This window comes from Saccostrea echinata, unplaced genomic scaffold, assembly GCF_033153115.1.
Source record: "Saccostrea echinata isolate AGI-Se365-2 ecotype Australia unplaced genomic scaffold, CSIRO_AGI_Sech_v1 ptg000047l, whole genome shotgun sequence".
NCBI lineage: Eukaryota > Metazoa > Mollusca > Bivalvia > Ostreida > Ostreidae > Saccostrea > Saccostrea echinata.
Window position 1 is genome coordinate 14,457 of NW_026889796.1, and position 17,244 is coordinate 31,700.

The following is a 17,244-nucleotide window of genomic DNA, read 5'->3' on the forward strand; positions in this document are numbered from 1 at the left end:
GACCTTTGACCTTGACTCAAAGGTCACAATAAGGCTTAAGGATGTGGAAGTAGTTACAATTCGTAGTTTAAAAGAGGCATAAAATAAATAATTCACCTCAACCCCCCCCCCCCTTCTTAAAAAAAAAAAAAATCACATCAACAACAATGTAGAATATTACTCTAGAATTCAAACCAGACCTCGGATCGACACCAAATTTGGTACAAATGTAGTATAGACCTCAGAGAAACTTTCTGTAGAGTTTTACGGTGAGTCTTATAAGTTTATAGAAGTCATGAAGTTTCACGGCAAAAACTACAAGTTCTGTTCTGTTTGAAATTTAAGTGCAGGTGAACGAAGAAGTGATCTAAACCTTTTATCGGCTATTTCTTCAGATGTCGTTAGTAGCATTCGATTCTCCTGATATGATACGACATTTTAACACCAAGCATTCTCTCTTTCTCTTACATTTGGAATTTATTTGATTTTTATTTAGAATTAATCAGTTTCCAGAAATAGCGATTTTCGGTATATTAAAAACAATTCTCGCTTTCATTGTCGTGTTTCCCTTCTAAAAATGCATGTTGGGAGTTTAATTTGTGATACACATATTTAATTTAACCCAAAGAAATGCTTATTTCAATGTTTCATATTTATTTTAGGATATTCAGTCAGAAATGTTAAAATCCGAACCCGATCTTTTAAGCTTACAAGAAAGCTATTTACAAAAAATTCAACATGCGCACAATATCGATGAATCGGGCTACAGTCCATTAATACATTTTCCTTAGGGAACAGTATTAACGTTTTCTCACGCAGCCCGTCCCTTATTATTTAATATACTGCTTGCAAATTCAGGAACTATTTCCTTTTACGGAACTTCTTTCTTCCCCTACCGATTCTAAAAATACGCCTGCAATTATTCTATATCCTAAACATTTTAACATACTATTGTTATTGGAGTGCGTGGCCTAATGGTTAGCGCACCTGCCTTTCAAACCAAGGGTTTTGAGTTCGATCCCAGCTGGAGGAGTTTTTTTTTTTTTTTTTTTTTTTTTGGCATTTATTGCATTTTTCTTCATTTTTTTCAGCCCAAATGACACGGAAACACTTAAAAAGGTGGAAAGACCTCTAATTGTTCTCTGAACAATTAGTTTACTAGTGTTTTATTAGGTCTTTCCACCTTTCTGTGGAAAGACCTATTGAAATTGTTCTGTTTATTAGGTCTTTCCACCTTTCTGTGGAAAGACCTATTGAAATTGTTCTGTTTATTATTATTATTATTATTTTTCCGCCGAATGATTTTTTGTTTCATAAGTTATCGAAAAGATTTATAGTCCATAAGAATGTACTTCGTAAAAGATTTTTGCAGTTGACCCTGCGTATATGAACTTTGACCCCTCAAGGAGTTATAACCCCTTTCGCAATAAAAGCTTGTTATCGCTACTCCTTCGAAACCTTAAACCGTAGAGATACGAAACCTTCACTAATGTCTTCGACTAATTTAGTAGACTCTTCAATCTTTTCAGTGCGAAAGGTTGCATGAACCCCTTTAATTAGTTATTGCCCCTGAAAGTTTTTGATGGTTACGAATAATTTTTTTTTTTTTAAACGATTAATTGTAGAGACATGGGACCAATGAGATTGGATATCTCAACCTTTGACCTTGAAATTTATATAGAGGTCAAAGGTCAAGGTCATTCAAAATATGAGAAAATTAGCTTTTTTAATATCTCTTTTGTCTTTCAACATATACTGAATATCTTTGCATCTATCATATGTCCTTCTAAAACTATTTCAAAGATTTCATTCTTGTCCCCCGAGCTTGACCCATTCAGAAGTTGTCACCCTTTTTGCAACAAAACCTTGTTATCGCTACTCCTCCGAAACCGTAAACCATAGAGATTCCAAACCTTCATCAGTGTCTTCGACTCATTTAGTACTCTCTTCATTCTATCATTGCAAAAGCATTCTTTGGACCCTTGTATGAGTTACTGCCCCTGAAAGTTTACGCTACTTACATTTAATGAACTTATTATTAAAACGGTGTATCCTAGACACATGGGACCAACTGCTTCGGCATATTTGACCTTTGACCTTGAAATATAGGTCAAGGTCAAAGGTCAAGGTCATTTAAAAACATAAGAAATCCCTTATATATGTGTAAAATATAGCAATTCACCAAATGACCTTGAGCTTTGACCTTGACCTTTGACCTTGACATTGGGTCAAATAGAAAAGTTAGGACATGCATCCAGCTCCAGTATCAGGTAAAAATACAGAAAGTAAAGATTTCTTTCTTTTTTTTTTTCTTTTTTTTTTTTGAATGACCTTGACCCTTGACCTTTGACCTTGACTCAAAGGTCACAATAAGGCTTAAGGATGTGGAAGTAGTTACAATTCTTAGTGTAAAAGAGGCATAAAATAAATAATTCACCCCCCCTTCTTTAAAAAAAAAAAAAATCACATCAACAACAATGTAGAATATTACTCTAGAATTCAAACCAGACCTCGGATCGACACCAAATTTGGTACAAATGTAGTATAAACCTCAGAGAAACTTTCTGGAGAGTTTTACGGTGAGTCATATAAGTTTATAGAAGTCTTGAAGTTTCACGGCAAAAACTACAAGTTCTGTTGTGTTTGAAATTTAAGTGCAGGTGAACGAAGAAATGATCTAAACCTTTTATCGGCTATTTCTTCAGATGTCGTTAGTAGCATTTAATTCTCCTGATATGATACGACATTTTAATACCAAGCATTCTCTCTTTCTGTTACATTTGGAATTTATTTGATTTTTATTTAGAATTAATCAGTTTCCAGAAATAGCGATTTTCGGTATATTAAAAACAATTCTCGCTTTCATTGTCGTGTTTCCCTTCTAAAAATGCATGTTGGGAATTAAATTTGGGCTACACATATTTAATTAAACCCAAAGAAATGCTTATTTAAATGTTTCATAGTTATTTCAGGATATTCAGTCAGAAATGTTTAAATCCGAACCCGATCTTTTAAGCTTACAACGAAGCTATTTACAAAAAAATCAGCATGCTCACAACATCGATGAATCAGGCTACAGTCCATTAATACATTTTCATTAGGGAACAGTATTAACGTTTTCTCACGCAGCCCGTCCCTTATTATTTTATATACTGCTTGCAAATTCAGGAACTATTTCCTTTTACGGAACTTCTTTCTTCCCCTACCGATTCTAAAAATACGCTTGCATTTCTTCTATAGTCTTAAACAATTAACTTACGTATGTTATCGGAATGCGTGGCCGAATGGTTAGCGCACCTGCCTTTCAATCCAAGGGTTTTGAGTTCGATCCCAGCTGGAGGAGCATTTTTTTTTTTTTTTTTTTTTTTTTTTTTTTTTCCATTTTTTGCATTTTTCTCCTTTTTTTCAGCCCAAATGACATGGAAACACTTAAAAAGGTGGAAAGGCCTCTAATTGTTCTCTGAACAATTAGTCTCCTAGTTAGGTCTTTCCACCTTTCTGTGGAAAGACCTCTTGAAATGCTTATGTTTATTATTATTATTTTTTTTCTTCCCGGACTTTTGAAACCACAAGACTTATCGAAAAACTTTATAGTTCATGATACTGGACATTAAAAGTTATTTCAAAAAACGACCCCCCGTGTTTGACCCATGACCTCTTACGAAGTTATTGCCCCTTTCGCAAGAATAGCCTGTTATCGCTACTCCTTCGAAACCATAAACCGTAGAGGTACAGAACCTTCACCAATGTTTTCGACTACTTGAGAGGACTTTTCAATCTTTTCATTGCGAAACGATTTGTCGAGCCCTTTGATAAATTACTGCCCCTGAGAGTTTTTGATGTTTACGAATAATGACAAAATTCTCTAAACGATAAGTCGTAAAGATTTGGGACCAACTGCATTAGATTTTGTGACCTCTGACCTTGAATTTTTTGTAAAGGTCAAAGGTCAAGGTCATTCAAAATATGAGAAAATTAGCTTTTTTAATATCTCTTTTGTCTTTCAACATATACTGAATATCTTTGCATCTGTAATATGTCCTTCTAAAACTATTTCAAAGATTTCATTCTTGTCCCCCGAGCTTGACCCATTCAAAAGTTGTCACCCCTTGTGCAACAAAACCTTGTTATCGCTACTCCTCCGAAACCGTAAACCGTAGAGATTCCAAACCTTCATCAGTGTCTTCGACTCATTTAGTACTCTCTTCATTCTATCATTGCGAAAGCATTCTTTGGTCCCTTGTATGAGTTACTGCCCCTGAAAGTTTACGCTGCTTACATTTAATGAACTTTTTTTTAAAACGGTGTATCCTAGAGACATGGGATCAACTGCATGGGCATGTTCGACCTTTGACCTTGAAATATTGGTCAAGGTCAAAGGTCAAGGTCATTTAAAAACATAAGAAATCCTTTATATATGTGTAAAATATAGCAATTCACCAAATGACCTTGACCTTTGACCTTGACCTTTGACCTTGACCTTTGACATTGGGTCAAATAGAAAAGCTAGGACATGCATCCAGCTCCAGTATCTGGTAAAAAGACAGAAAGTAAAGATTTCTTGGGTTTTTTTTTTTTTTTTTGAATGACCTTGACCTTTGACCTTGACCTTTGACCTTGACTTAAAGGTCACAATAAGGATGAAGGATGTGGAAGTAGTTACAATTCGTAGTTTAAAAGAGGCATAAAATAAATAATTAACCTCCCCCCCCCCCCTTCTTAAAAAAAAAAATCACATCAACAACAACGTAGAATATTTCAGTCAAATTCAAACCAGACCTCGGATCGACACCATATTTGGTACAATTGTAGTATAGACCTCAGAGAAACTTTCTGGAGAGTTTTACGGTGAGTCTTATAAGTTTATAGAAGTCATGAAGTTTCACGGCAAAAACTACAAGTTCTGTTGTGTTTGAAATTTAAGTGCAGGTGAACGAAGAAATGATCGAAACCTTTTATCGGCTATTTCTTCAGATGTCGTTAGTAGCATTTAATTCTCCTGATATGATACGACATTTTAATACCAAGCATTCTCTCTTTCTTTTACATTTGGAATTTATTTGATTTTTATTTAGAATTAATCAGTTTCCAGAAATAGCGATTTTCGGTATATTAAAAACCATTCTCGCTTTCATTGTCGTGTTTCCCTTCTAAAAATGCATGTTGGGAATTTAATTTGGGCTACACATATTTAATTAAACCCAAAGAAATGCTTATTTCAATGTTTCATATTTATTTCAGGATATTCAGTCAGAAATGTTAAAATCCGAACCCGATCTTTTAAGCTTACAACGAAGCTATTTACAAAAAATTCAGCATGCTCACGATATCGATGAATCGGGCTTACAGTCCATTAATACATTTTCATTAGGGAACAGTGTTAACGTTTTCTCACGCAGCCCGTCCCTTGTTATTTTATATACTGCTTGCAAGTTCAGGAACTATTTCCTTTTACGGAACTTCTTTCTTCCCCTACCGATTCTAAAAATACGCTTGCATTTCCTTTATAGTCTTAAACAATTAACATACCAATCTTATCGGAATGCGTAGCGCAGTGGTTAGCGCACCTGCCTTTCAAACCAAGGGTGCCAGGTTCGATCCTTGCTGGAGGAGCAATTTTTTTTTTTTTTCATTTTTTTCATTTTTCTTCTTTTTTTCAACCCAAATGACACGGAAACACTTAAAAAGGTGGAAAGGCCTCTAATTGTTCTCTGAACAATTAGTCTCCTAGTTATTATTATTATTATTATTATTATTCTTTTTCTTCCCGGACTTTTGAAACCGCAGGACTTATCAAAAAACTTTATAGTTCATGATACTGGATATTAAAAGTTATTCCGAAAAACGACCCAACGTGTTTGACCTATGACCTCTTACAAAGTTATTGCCCCTTTCGCAAGAATAGCTTGTTATCGCTACTCCTTCGAAACCGTAAATCGTAGAGATACAGAACCTTCACCAATGTCTTTGACTAATTGAGAGGACTTTTCAATCTATTCATTGCGAAATGATTTGTCGACCCCTTCAATGAGTTATTGCCCCTGAAAGTTTATGAAGTTTACAAATAATGAAAAATTTTCAAAACGATAAGTCGTAGAGACATGGAACCAACTGCATTAGATTCTTTGACCTCAGATCTTGAAATTTTTTTCAAGGTCAAAGGTCAAGGTCATTCAAAATTTGAGAAATTAAGCTCTTTTTATATCTCTTTTGTCTTTCATTATATACTAAATCTCTTTGCATCTTTAATATGTCCTCTTAAAACTATTTCAAAGATTTCATACTTATCCCCTAAGATTTACCCTTTTAAAAGTTATTGCCCCTTTCACTGAAAACCTTGTTATCGCTACTCCTCCGAAACCGTAAACCGCAGAGACACGAAACCTTCACTAATGTTCTTAGGGCCTTTAGACACAACTTCAGTCTATTCAGTGCGAAAGGATCCGATGACCCCTTATATGAGTTATCGCCCTTTAACATCTTTGCTCTTACTATTAAACCTTATAACTTTAAAACCAAAAGTCGTAAAAGCATGGGGTCAAGTGCAATGTGACCCTTGACTTATGAACTTAAATAATTGTTCAAGGTCAAAGGTCAAGGTCATTCAATTTTTTTTAATTTCATTTTTTCCATATCTCAAGCCATTTCTGGTTTCTTTTGTATAAAAATAAACAGTAGAGAGTAAAATATAAAGAATATATGAAATTTAAATAAGGTGGAAAGACCTCTAATTGTTCGAGAACAATTAGTCTACTAGTTATTATTATTTTTTTTCTTCCCGGACTTTTGAAACCACAAGACTTATCGAAAAACTTTATAGTTCATGATACTGGACATTAAAAGTTATTTCAAAAAACGACCCCCCGTGTTTGACCCATGACCTCTTACGAAGTTATTGCCCCTTTCGCAAGAATAGCCTGTTATCGCTACTCCTTCGAAACCATAAACCGTAGAGGTACAGAACCTTCACCAATGTTTTCGACTACTCGAGAGGACTTTTCAATCTTTTCATTGCGAAACGATTTGTCGAGCCCTTTAATAAATTACTGCCCCTGAGAGTTTTTGATGTTTACGAATAATGACAAAATTCTCTAAACAATAAGTCGTAAAGACATGGGACCAACTGCATTAGATTTTGTGACCTCTGACCTTGAAATTTTTGTGAAGGTCAAAGGTCAAGGTCATTCAAAATATGAGAAAATTAGCTTTTTTTTTTATATCTCTTTTGTCTTTCAACACATACTGAATATCTTTGCATCTATAATATGTCCTTCTAAAACTATTTCAAAGAATTCATTCTAGTCCCCCGAGCTTGACCCATTCAAAAGTTGTCACCCCTTTTGCAACAAAACCTTGTTATCGCTACTCCTCCGAAACCGTAAACCGTAGAGATTCCAAACCTTCATCAGTGTCTTCGACTCATTTAGTACTCTCTTCATTCTATCATTGCAAAAGCATTCTTTGGACCCTTGTATGAGTTACTGCCCCTGAAAGTTTACGCTACTTACATTTAATGAACTTATTTTTAAAACGGTGTATCCTAGAGACATGGTACCAACTGCTTCGGCATATTTGACCTTTGACCTTGAAATATAGGTCAAGGTCAAAGGTCAAGGTCATTTAAAAACATAAGAAATCCCTTATATATGTGTAAAATATAGCAATTCACCAAATGACCTTGAGCTTTGACCTTGACCTTTGACCTTGACATTGGGTCAAATAGAAAAGTTAGGACATGCATCCAGCTCCAGTATCAGGTAAAAATACAGAAAGTAAAGATTTCTTTCTTTTTTTTTTTCTTTTTTTTTTTTGAATGACCTTGACCCTTGACCTTTGACCTTGACTCAAAGGTCACAATAAGGCTTAAGGATGTGGAAGTAGTTACAATTCTTAGTGTAAAAGAGGCATAAAATAAATAATTCACCCCCCCCTTCTTTAAAAAAAAAAAAAATCACATCAACAACAATGTAGAATATTACTCTAGAATTCAAACCAGACCTCGGATCGACACCAAATTTGGTACAAATGTAGTATAAACCTCAGAGAAACTTTCTGGAGAGTTTTACGGTGAGTCATATAAGTTTATAGAAGTCTTGAAGTTTCACGGCAAAAACTACAAGTTCTGTTGTGTTTGAAATTTAAGTGCAGGTGAACGAAGAAATGATCTAAACCTTTTATCGGCTATTTCTTCAGATGTCGTTAGTAGCATTTAATTCTCCTGATATGATACGACATTTTAATACCAAGCATTCTCTCTTTCTGTTACATTTGGAATTTATTTGATTTTTATTTAGAATTAATCAGTTTCCAGAAATAGCGATTTTCGGTATATTAAAAACAATTCTCGCTTTCATTGTCGTGTTTCCCTTCTAAAAATGCATGTTGGGAATTAAATTTGGGCTACACATATTTAATTAAACCCAAAGAAATGCTTATTTAAATGTTTCATAGTTATTTCAGGATATTCAGTCAGAAATGTTTAAATCCGAACCCGATCTTTTAAGCTTACAACGAAGCTATTTACAAAAAAATCAGCATGCTCACAACATCGATGAATCAGGCTACAGTCCATTAATACATTTTCATTAGGGAACAGTATTAACGTTTTCTCACGCAGCCCGTCCCTTATTATTTTATATACTGCTTGCAAATTCAGGAACTATTTCCTTTTACGGAACTTCTTTCTTCCCCTACCGATTCTAAAAATACGCTTGCATTTCTTCTATAGTCTTAAACAATTAACTTACGTATGTTATCGGAATGCGTGGCCGAATGGTTAGCGCACCTGCCTTTCAATCCAAGGGTTTTGAGTTCGATCCCAGCTGGAGGAGCATTTTTTTTTTTTTTTTTTTTCCATTTTTTGCATTTTTCTCCTTTTTTTCAGCCCAAATGACATGGAAACACTTAAAAAGGTGGAAAGGCCTCTAATTGTTCTCTGAACAATTAGTCTCCTAGTTAGGTCTTTCCACCTTTCTGTGGAAAGACCTCTTGAAATGCTTATGTTTATTATTATTATTTTTTTTCTTCCCGGACTTTTGAAACCACAAGACTTATCGAAAAACTTTATAGTTCATGATACTGGACATTAAAAGTTATTTCAAAAAACGACCCCCCGTGTTTGACCCATGACCTCTTACGAAGTTATTGCCCCTTTCGCAAGAATAGCCTGTTATCGCTACTCCTTCGAAACCATAAACCGTAGAGGTACAGAACCTTCACCAATGTTTTCGACTACTTGAGAGGACTTTTCAATCTTTTCATTGCGAAACGATTTGTCGAGCCCTTTGATAAATTACTGCCCCTGAGAGTTTTTGATGTTTACGAATAATGACAAAATTCTCTAAACGATAAGTCGTAAAGATTTGGGACCAACTGCATTAGATTTTGTGACCTCTGACCTTGAATTTTTTGTAAAGGTCAAAGGTCAAGGTCATTCAAAATATGAGAAAATTAGCTTTTTTAATATCTCTTTTGTCTTTCAACATATACTGAATATCTTTGCATCTGTAATATGTCCTTCTAAAACTATTTCAAAGATTTCATTCTTGTCCCCCGAGCTTGACCCATTCAAAAGTTGTCACCCCTTGTGCAACAAAACCTTGTTATCGCTACTCCTCCGAAACCGTAAACCGTAGAGATTCCAAACCTTCATCAGTGTCTTCGACTCATTTAGTACTCTCTTCATTCTATCATTGCGAAAGCATTCTTTGGTCCCTTGTATGAGTTACTGCCCCTGAAAGTTTACGCTGCTTACATTTAATGAACTTTTTTTTAAAACGGTGTATCCTAGAGACATGGGATCAACTGCATGGGCATGTTCGACCTTTGACCTTGAAATATTGGTCAAGGTCAAAGGTCAAGGTCATTTAAAAACATAAGAAATCCTTTATATATGTGTAAAATATAGCAATTCACCAAATGACCTTGACCTTTGACCTTGACCTTTGACCTTGACCTTTGACATTGGGTCAAATAGAAAAGCTAGGACATGCATCCAGCTCCAGTATCTGGTAAAAAGACAGAAAGTAAAGATTTCTTTCTTTTTTTTTTTCTTTTTTTTTTTTGAATGACCTTGACCCTTGACCTTTGACCTTGACTCAAAGGTCACAATAAGGCTTAAGGATGTGGAAGTAGTTACAATTCTTAGTGTAAAAGAGGCATAAAATAAATAATTCACCCCCCCCTTCTTTAAAAAAAAAAAAAATCACATCAACAACAATGTAGAATATTACTCTAGAATTCAAACCAGACCTCGGATCGACACCAAATTTGGTACAAATGTAGTATAAACCTCAGAGAAACTTTCTGGAGAGTTTTACGGTGAGTCATATAAGTTTATAGAAGTCTTGAAGTTTCACGGCAAAAACTACAAGTTCTGTTGTGTTTGAAATTTAAGTGCAGGTGAACGAAGAAATGATCTAAACCTTTTATCGGCTATTTCTTCAGATGTCGTTAGTAGCATTTAATTCTCCTGATATGATACGACATTTTAATACCAAGCATTCTCTCTTTCTGTTACATTTGGAATTTATTTGATTTTTATTTAGAATTAATCAGTTTCCAGAAATAGCGATTTTCGGTATATTAAAAACTATTCTCGCTTTCATTGTCGTCTTTCCCTTCTAAAACTGAATGTTGGGAATTTAATTTGGGCTACACATATTTAATTAAACCCAAAGAAATGCTTATTTAAATGTTTCATATTTATTTCAGGATATTCAGTCAGAAATGTTAAAATCCGAACCCGATCTTTTAAGCTTACAACGAAGCTATTTACAAAAAATTCAGCATGCTCACAATATCGATGAATCGGGCTACAGTCCATTAATACATTTTCATTAGGGAACAGTGTTAACGTTTTCTCACGCAGCCCGTCCCTTACTATTCCATATACTGCTTGCAAATTCAGGAACTATTTCCTTTTACGGAACTTCTTTCTTCCCCTACCGATTCTAAAAATACGCTTGCATTTCTTCTATAGTCTTAAACAATTAACTTACGTATGTTATCGGAATGCGTGGCCGAATGGTTAGCGCACCTGCCTTTCAATCCAAGGGTTTTGAGTTCGATCCCAGCTGGAGGAGCATTTTTTTTTTTTTTTTTTTTCCATTTTTTGCATTTTTCTCCTTTTTTTCAGCCCAAATGACATGGAAACACTTAAAAAGGTGGAAAGGCCTCTAATTGTTCTCTGAACAATTAGTCTCCTAGTTAGGTCTTTCCACCTTTCTGTGGAAAGACCTCTTGAAATGCTTATGTTTATTATTATTATTTTTTTTCTTCCCGGACTTTTGAAACCACAAGACTTATCGAAAAACTTTATAGTTCATGATACTGGACATTAAAAGTTATTTCAAAAAACGACCCCCCGTGTTTGACCCATGACCTCTTACGAAGTTATTGCCCCTTTCGCAAGAATAGCCTGTTATCGCTACTCCTTCGAAACCATAAACCGTAGAGGTACAGAACCTTCACCAATGTTTTCGACTACTTGAGAGGACTTTTCAATCTTTTCATTGCGAAACGATTTGTCGAGCCCTTTGATAAATTACTGCCCCTGAGAGTTTTTGATGTTTACGAATAATGACAAAATTCTCTAAACGATAAGTCGTAAAGATTTGGGACCAACTGCATTAGATTTTGTGACCTCTGACCTTGAATTTTTTGTAAAGGTCAAAGGTCAAGGTCATTCAAAATATGAGAAAATTAGCTTTTTTAATATCTCTTTTGTCTTTCAACATATACTGAATATCTTTGCATCTGTAATATGTCCTTCTAAAACTATTTCAAAGATTTCATTCTTGTCCCCCGAGCTTGACCCATTCAAAAGTTGTCACCCCTTGTGCAACAAAACCTTGTTATCGCTACTCCTCCGAAACCGTAAACCGTAGAGATTCCAAACCTTCATCAGTGTCTTCGACTCATTTAGTACTCTCTTCATTCTATCATTGCGAAAGCATTCTTTGGTCCCTTGTATGAGTTACTGCCCCTGAAAGTTTACGCTGCTTACATTTAATGAACTTTTTTTTAAAACGGTGTATCCTAGAGACATGGGATCAACTGCATGGGCATGTTCGACCTTTGACCTTGAAATATTGGTCAAGGTCAAAGGTCAAGGTCATTTAAAAACATAAGAAATCCTTTATATATGTGTAAAATATAGCAATTCACCAAATGACCTTGACCTTTGACCTTGACCTTTGACCTTGACCTTTGACATTGGGTCAAATAGAAAAGCTAGGACATGCATCCAGCTCCAGTATCTGGTAAAAAGACAGAAAGTAAAGATTTCTTTCTTTTTTTTTTTCTTTTTTTTTTTTGAATGACCTTGACCCTTGACCTTTGACCTTGACTCAAAGGTCACAATAAGGCTTAAGGATGTGGAAGTAGTTACAATTCTTAGTGTAAAAGAGGCATAAAATAAATAATTCACCCCCCCCTTCTTTAAAAAAAAAAAAAATCACATCAACAACAATGTAGAATATTACTCTAGAATTCAAACCAGACCTCGGATCGACACCAAATTTGGTACAAATGTAGTATAAACCTCAGAGAAACTTTCTGGAGAGTTTTACGGTGAGTCATATAAGTTTATAGAAGTCTTGAAGTTTCACGGCAAAAACTACAAGTTCTGTTGTGTTTGAAATTTAAGTGCAGGTGAACGAAGAAATGATCTAAACCTTTTATCGGCTATTTCTTCAGATGTCGTTAGTAGCATTTAATTCTCCTGATATGATACGACATTTTAATACCAAGCATTCTCTCTTTCTGTTACATTTGGAATTTATTTGATTTTTATTTAGAATTAATCAGTTTCCAGAAATAGCGATTTTCGGTATATTAAAAACTATTCTCGCTTTCATTGTCGTCTTTCCCTTCTAAAACTGAATGTTGGGAATTTAATTTGGGCTACACATATTTAATTAAACCCAAAGAAATGCTTATTTAAATGTTTCATATTTATTTCAGGATATTCAGTCAGAAATGTTAAAATCCGAACCCGATCTTTTAAGCTTACAACGAAGCTATTTACAAAAAATTCAGCATGCTCACAATATCGATGAATCGGGCTACAGTCCATTAATACATTTTCATTAGGGAACAGTGTTAACGTTTTCTCACGCAGCCCGTCCCTTACTATTCCATATACTGCTTGCAAATTCAGGAACTATTTCCTTTTACGGAACTTCTTTCTTCCCCTACCGATTCTAAAAATACGCTTGCATTTCTTCTATAGTCTTAAACAATTAACTTACGTATGTTATCGGAATGCGTGGCCGAATGGTTAGCGCACCTGCCTTTCAATCCAAGGGTTTTGAGTTCGATCCCAGCTGGAGGAGCATTTTTTTTTTTTTTTTTTTTCCATTTTTTGCATTTTTCTCCTTTTTTTCAGCCCAAATGACATGGAAACACTTAAAAAGGTGGAAAGGCCTCTAATTGTTCTCTGAACAATTAGTCTCCTAGTTAGGTCTTTCCACCTTTCTGTGGAAAGACCTCTTGAAATGCTTATGTTTATTATTATTATTTTTTTTCTTCCCGGACTTTTGAAACCACAAGACTTATCGAAAAACTTTATAGTTCATGATACTGGACATTAAAAGTTATTTCAAAAAACGACCCCCCGTGTTTGACCCATGACCTCTTACGAAGTTATTGCCCCTTTCGCAAGAATAGCCTGTTATCGCTACTCCTTCGAAACCATAAACCGTAGAGGTACAGAACCTTCACCAATGTTTTCGACTACTTGAGAGGACTTTTCAATCTTTTCATTGCGAAACGATTTGTCGAGCCCTTTGATAAATTACTGCCCCTGAGAGTTTTTGATGTTTACGAATAATGACAAAATTCTCTAAACGATAAGTCGTAAAGATTTGGGACCAACTGCATTAGATTTTGTGACCTCTGACCTTGAATTTTTTGTAAAGGTCAAAGGTCAAGGTCATTCAAAATATGAGAAAATTAGCTTTTTTAATATCTCTTTTGTCTTTCAACATATACTGAATATCTTTGCATCTGTAATATGTCCTTCTAAAACTATTTCAAAGATTTCATTCTTGTCCCCCGAGCTTGACCCATTCAAAAGTTGTCACCCCTTGTGCAACAAAACCTTGTTATCGCTACTCCTCCGAAACCGTAAACCGTAGAGATTCCAAACCTTCATCAGTGTCTTCGACTCATTTAGTACTCTCTTCATTCTATCATTGCGAAAGCATTCTTTGGTCCCTTGTATGAGTTACTGCCCCTGAAAGTTTACGCTGCTTACATTTAATGAACTTTTTTTTAAAACGGTGTATCCTAGAGACATGGGATCAACTGCATGGGCATGTTCGACCTTTGACCTTGAAATATTGGTCAAGGTCAAAGGTCAAGGTCATTTAAAAACATAAGAAATCCTTTATATATGTGTAAAATATAGCAATTCACCAAATGACCTTGACCTTTGACCTTGACCTTTGACCTTGACCTTTGACATTGGGTCAAATAGAAAAGCTAGGACATGCATCCAGCTCCAGTATCTGGTAAAAAGACAGAAAGTAAAGATTTCTTTCTTTTTTTTTTTCTTTTTTTTTTTTGAATGACCTTGACCCTTGACCTTTGACCTTGACTCAAAGGTCACAATAAGGCTTAAGGATGTGGAAGTAGTTACAATTCTTAGTGTAAAAGAGGCATAAAATAAATAATTCACCCCCCCCTTCTTTAAAAAAAAAAAAAATCACATCAACAACAATGTAGAATATTACTCTAGAATTCAAACCAGACCTCGGATCGACACCAAATTTGGTACAAATGTAGTATAAACCTCAGAGAAACTTTCTGGAGAGTTTTACGGTGAGTCATATAAGTTTATAGAAGTCTTGAAGTTTCACGGCAAAAACTACAAGTTCTGTTGTGTTTGAAATTTAAGTGCAGGTGAACGAAGAAATGATCTAAACCTTTTATCGGCTATTTCTTCAGATGTCGTTAGTAGCATTTAATTCTCCTGATATGATACGACATTTTAATACCAAGCATTCTCTCTTTCTGTTACATTTGGAATTTATTTGATTTTTATTTAGAATTAATCAGTTTCCAGAAATAGCGATTTTCGGTATATTAAAAACTATTCTCGCTTTCATTGTCGTCTTTCCCTTCTAAAACTGAATGTTGGGAATTTAATTTGGGCTACACATATTTAATTAAACCCAAAGAAATGCTTATTTAAATGTTTCATATTTATTTCAGGATATTCAGTCAGAAATGTTAAAATCCGAACCCGATCTTTTAAGCTTACAACGAAGCTATTTACAAAAAATTCAGCATGCTCACAATATCGATGAATCGGGCTACAGTCCATTAATACATTTTCATTAGGGAACAGTGTTAACGTTTTCTCACGCAGCCCGTCCCTTACTATTCCATATACTGCTTGCAAATTCAGGAACTATTTCCTTTTACGGAACTTCTTTCTTCCCCTACCGATTCCAAAAATACGCTTGCATTTCTTCTATAGTCTTAAACAATTAACTTACGTATGTTATCGGAAAGCGTGGCCGAATGGTTAGCGCACCTGCCTTTCAACCCAAGGGTTTTGAGTTCGAGCCCAGCTGGAGGAGCATTTTTTTTTTTTTTTTTTTTTTTTTTTTTTTTTCTGTTGCATTTATTGCATTTTTCTTCATTTTTTTTCAGCCCAAATGACACGGAAACACTTAAAAAGGTGGAAAGACCTCTAATTGTTCTCTGAACAATTAGTTTACTAGTTATTATTCTTCTTCTTCTTTTTCTTCCCGGACTTTTGAAACCGCAAGACTTATCGAAATACTTTATAGTTCATGATACTGGATATCAAAAGTTATTCCGAAAAACGACCCCCCGTGTTTGACCTATGACCTCTTACGAAGTTATTGCCCCTTTCGCAAGAATAGCTTGTTATCGCTACTCCTTTGAAACCATAAACCATAGAGGTACGGAACCTTCACCAATGTCTTCGACTAATTGAGGGGACTCTTCAATCTTTTCATTGCGAAAGTATTCGTCAACCCCTTTTATGAGTTATTGCCCCTGAAAGTTGATGAAACTTAGGAATAATTAAAAATTTTCAAAACGATAAGTCGTAGAGACATGGGACCAACTGCATAAGATTCATTGACCTTTGACCTTAAAATATATGCAAAGGTCAAAGGTCAAGGTCATTCAAAATATGAGAAATTAAGCTCTTTTTATAGCTCTTTTGTCTTTCAACATATCCTAAATATCTTTGCATCATTAATATGTCCTCTTAAAACTATTTCAAAGATTTCATACTTGTCCCCTAAGATTTACCCCTTTAAAAGTTATTGCCCCTTTTACTGAAAACCTTGTTATCGCTACTCCTCCGTAACCGTAAACCGTAGAGGCACAAAACCTTCACTAATGTCTTCAGGGTCTTTAGACACAACTTCAATCTATTCAGTGCGAAAGTATCCGATGACCCCTTATATGAGTTATTGCCCTTTAACGTCTTTGTGCTTATTATTAAACCTCATAACTTTAAAACTAAACATCGTAGAAGCATGGGGTCAAGTGCAATGTGACCCCTGACCTTTGACCTGGAATATTTGTTCAAGGTCAAAGGTCAAGGTCATTTCAATTTTTTTTTAAATTTTCATTTTTTCTATCTTCAAGCCATTTATGGATTCTTTTTGTATAAAAATTAAATTTAGAGAGTAAAATATGAAAAATATATGAAATTCAAAGAAGGTGGAAAGACCTCTAATTGTTCGAGAACAATTAGTCTACTAGTTATTATTATTATTATTATTATTTTTCCGCTACGGCCTTTTGAACCGAAAGACTTATCGAAAAACTTTATAGTTCATGATACTCGACATCAAAAGTTATTTCGAAAAACTACCCAACGAGTATGACCTATGACCCCTTTCGGAGTTCTTGCCCCTTGTACGAAAAACCTTGTTATCGCTACTCCTTCGAAACCGTAAACCGTAGAGGTACGAAACCTTTACCAATGTCTTGGACTACTTGAGAGGACTCTTCAATCTTTTCATTGCGAAAGTATTCGTCGACCCCTTTTATGAGTTATTGCCCCTGAAAGTCTTTGATGTTTACGAATAATTAAAAATTTTCAAAACGATAAGTCGTAGAGACATGGGACCAACTGTATATGATTCATTGACCTTTGACCTTAAAATATAAGCAAAGGTCAAAGGTCAAGGTCATTCCAAAAATGAGAAATTAAGCTCTTTTTACAGCTCTTTTGTCTTTCAACATATACAGTATATCTTTGCATCTTTT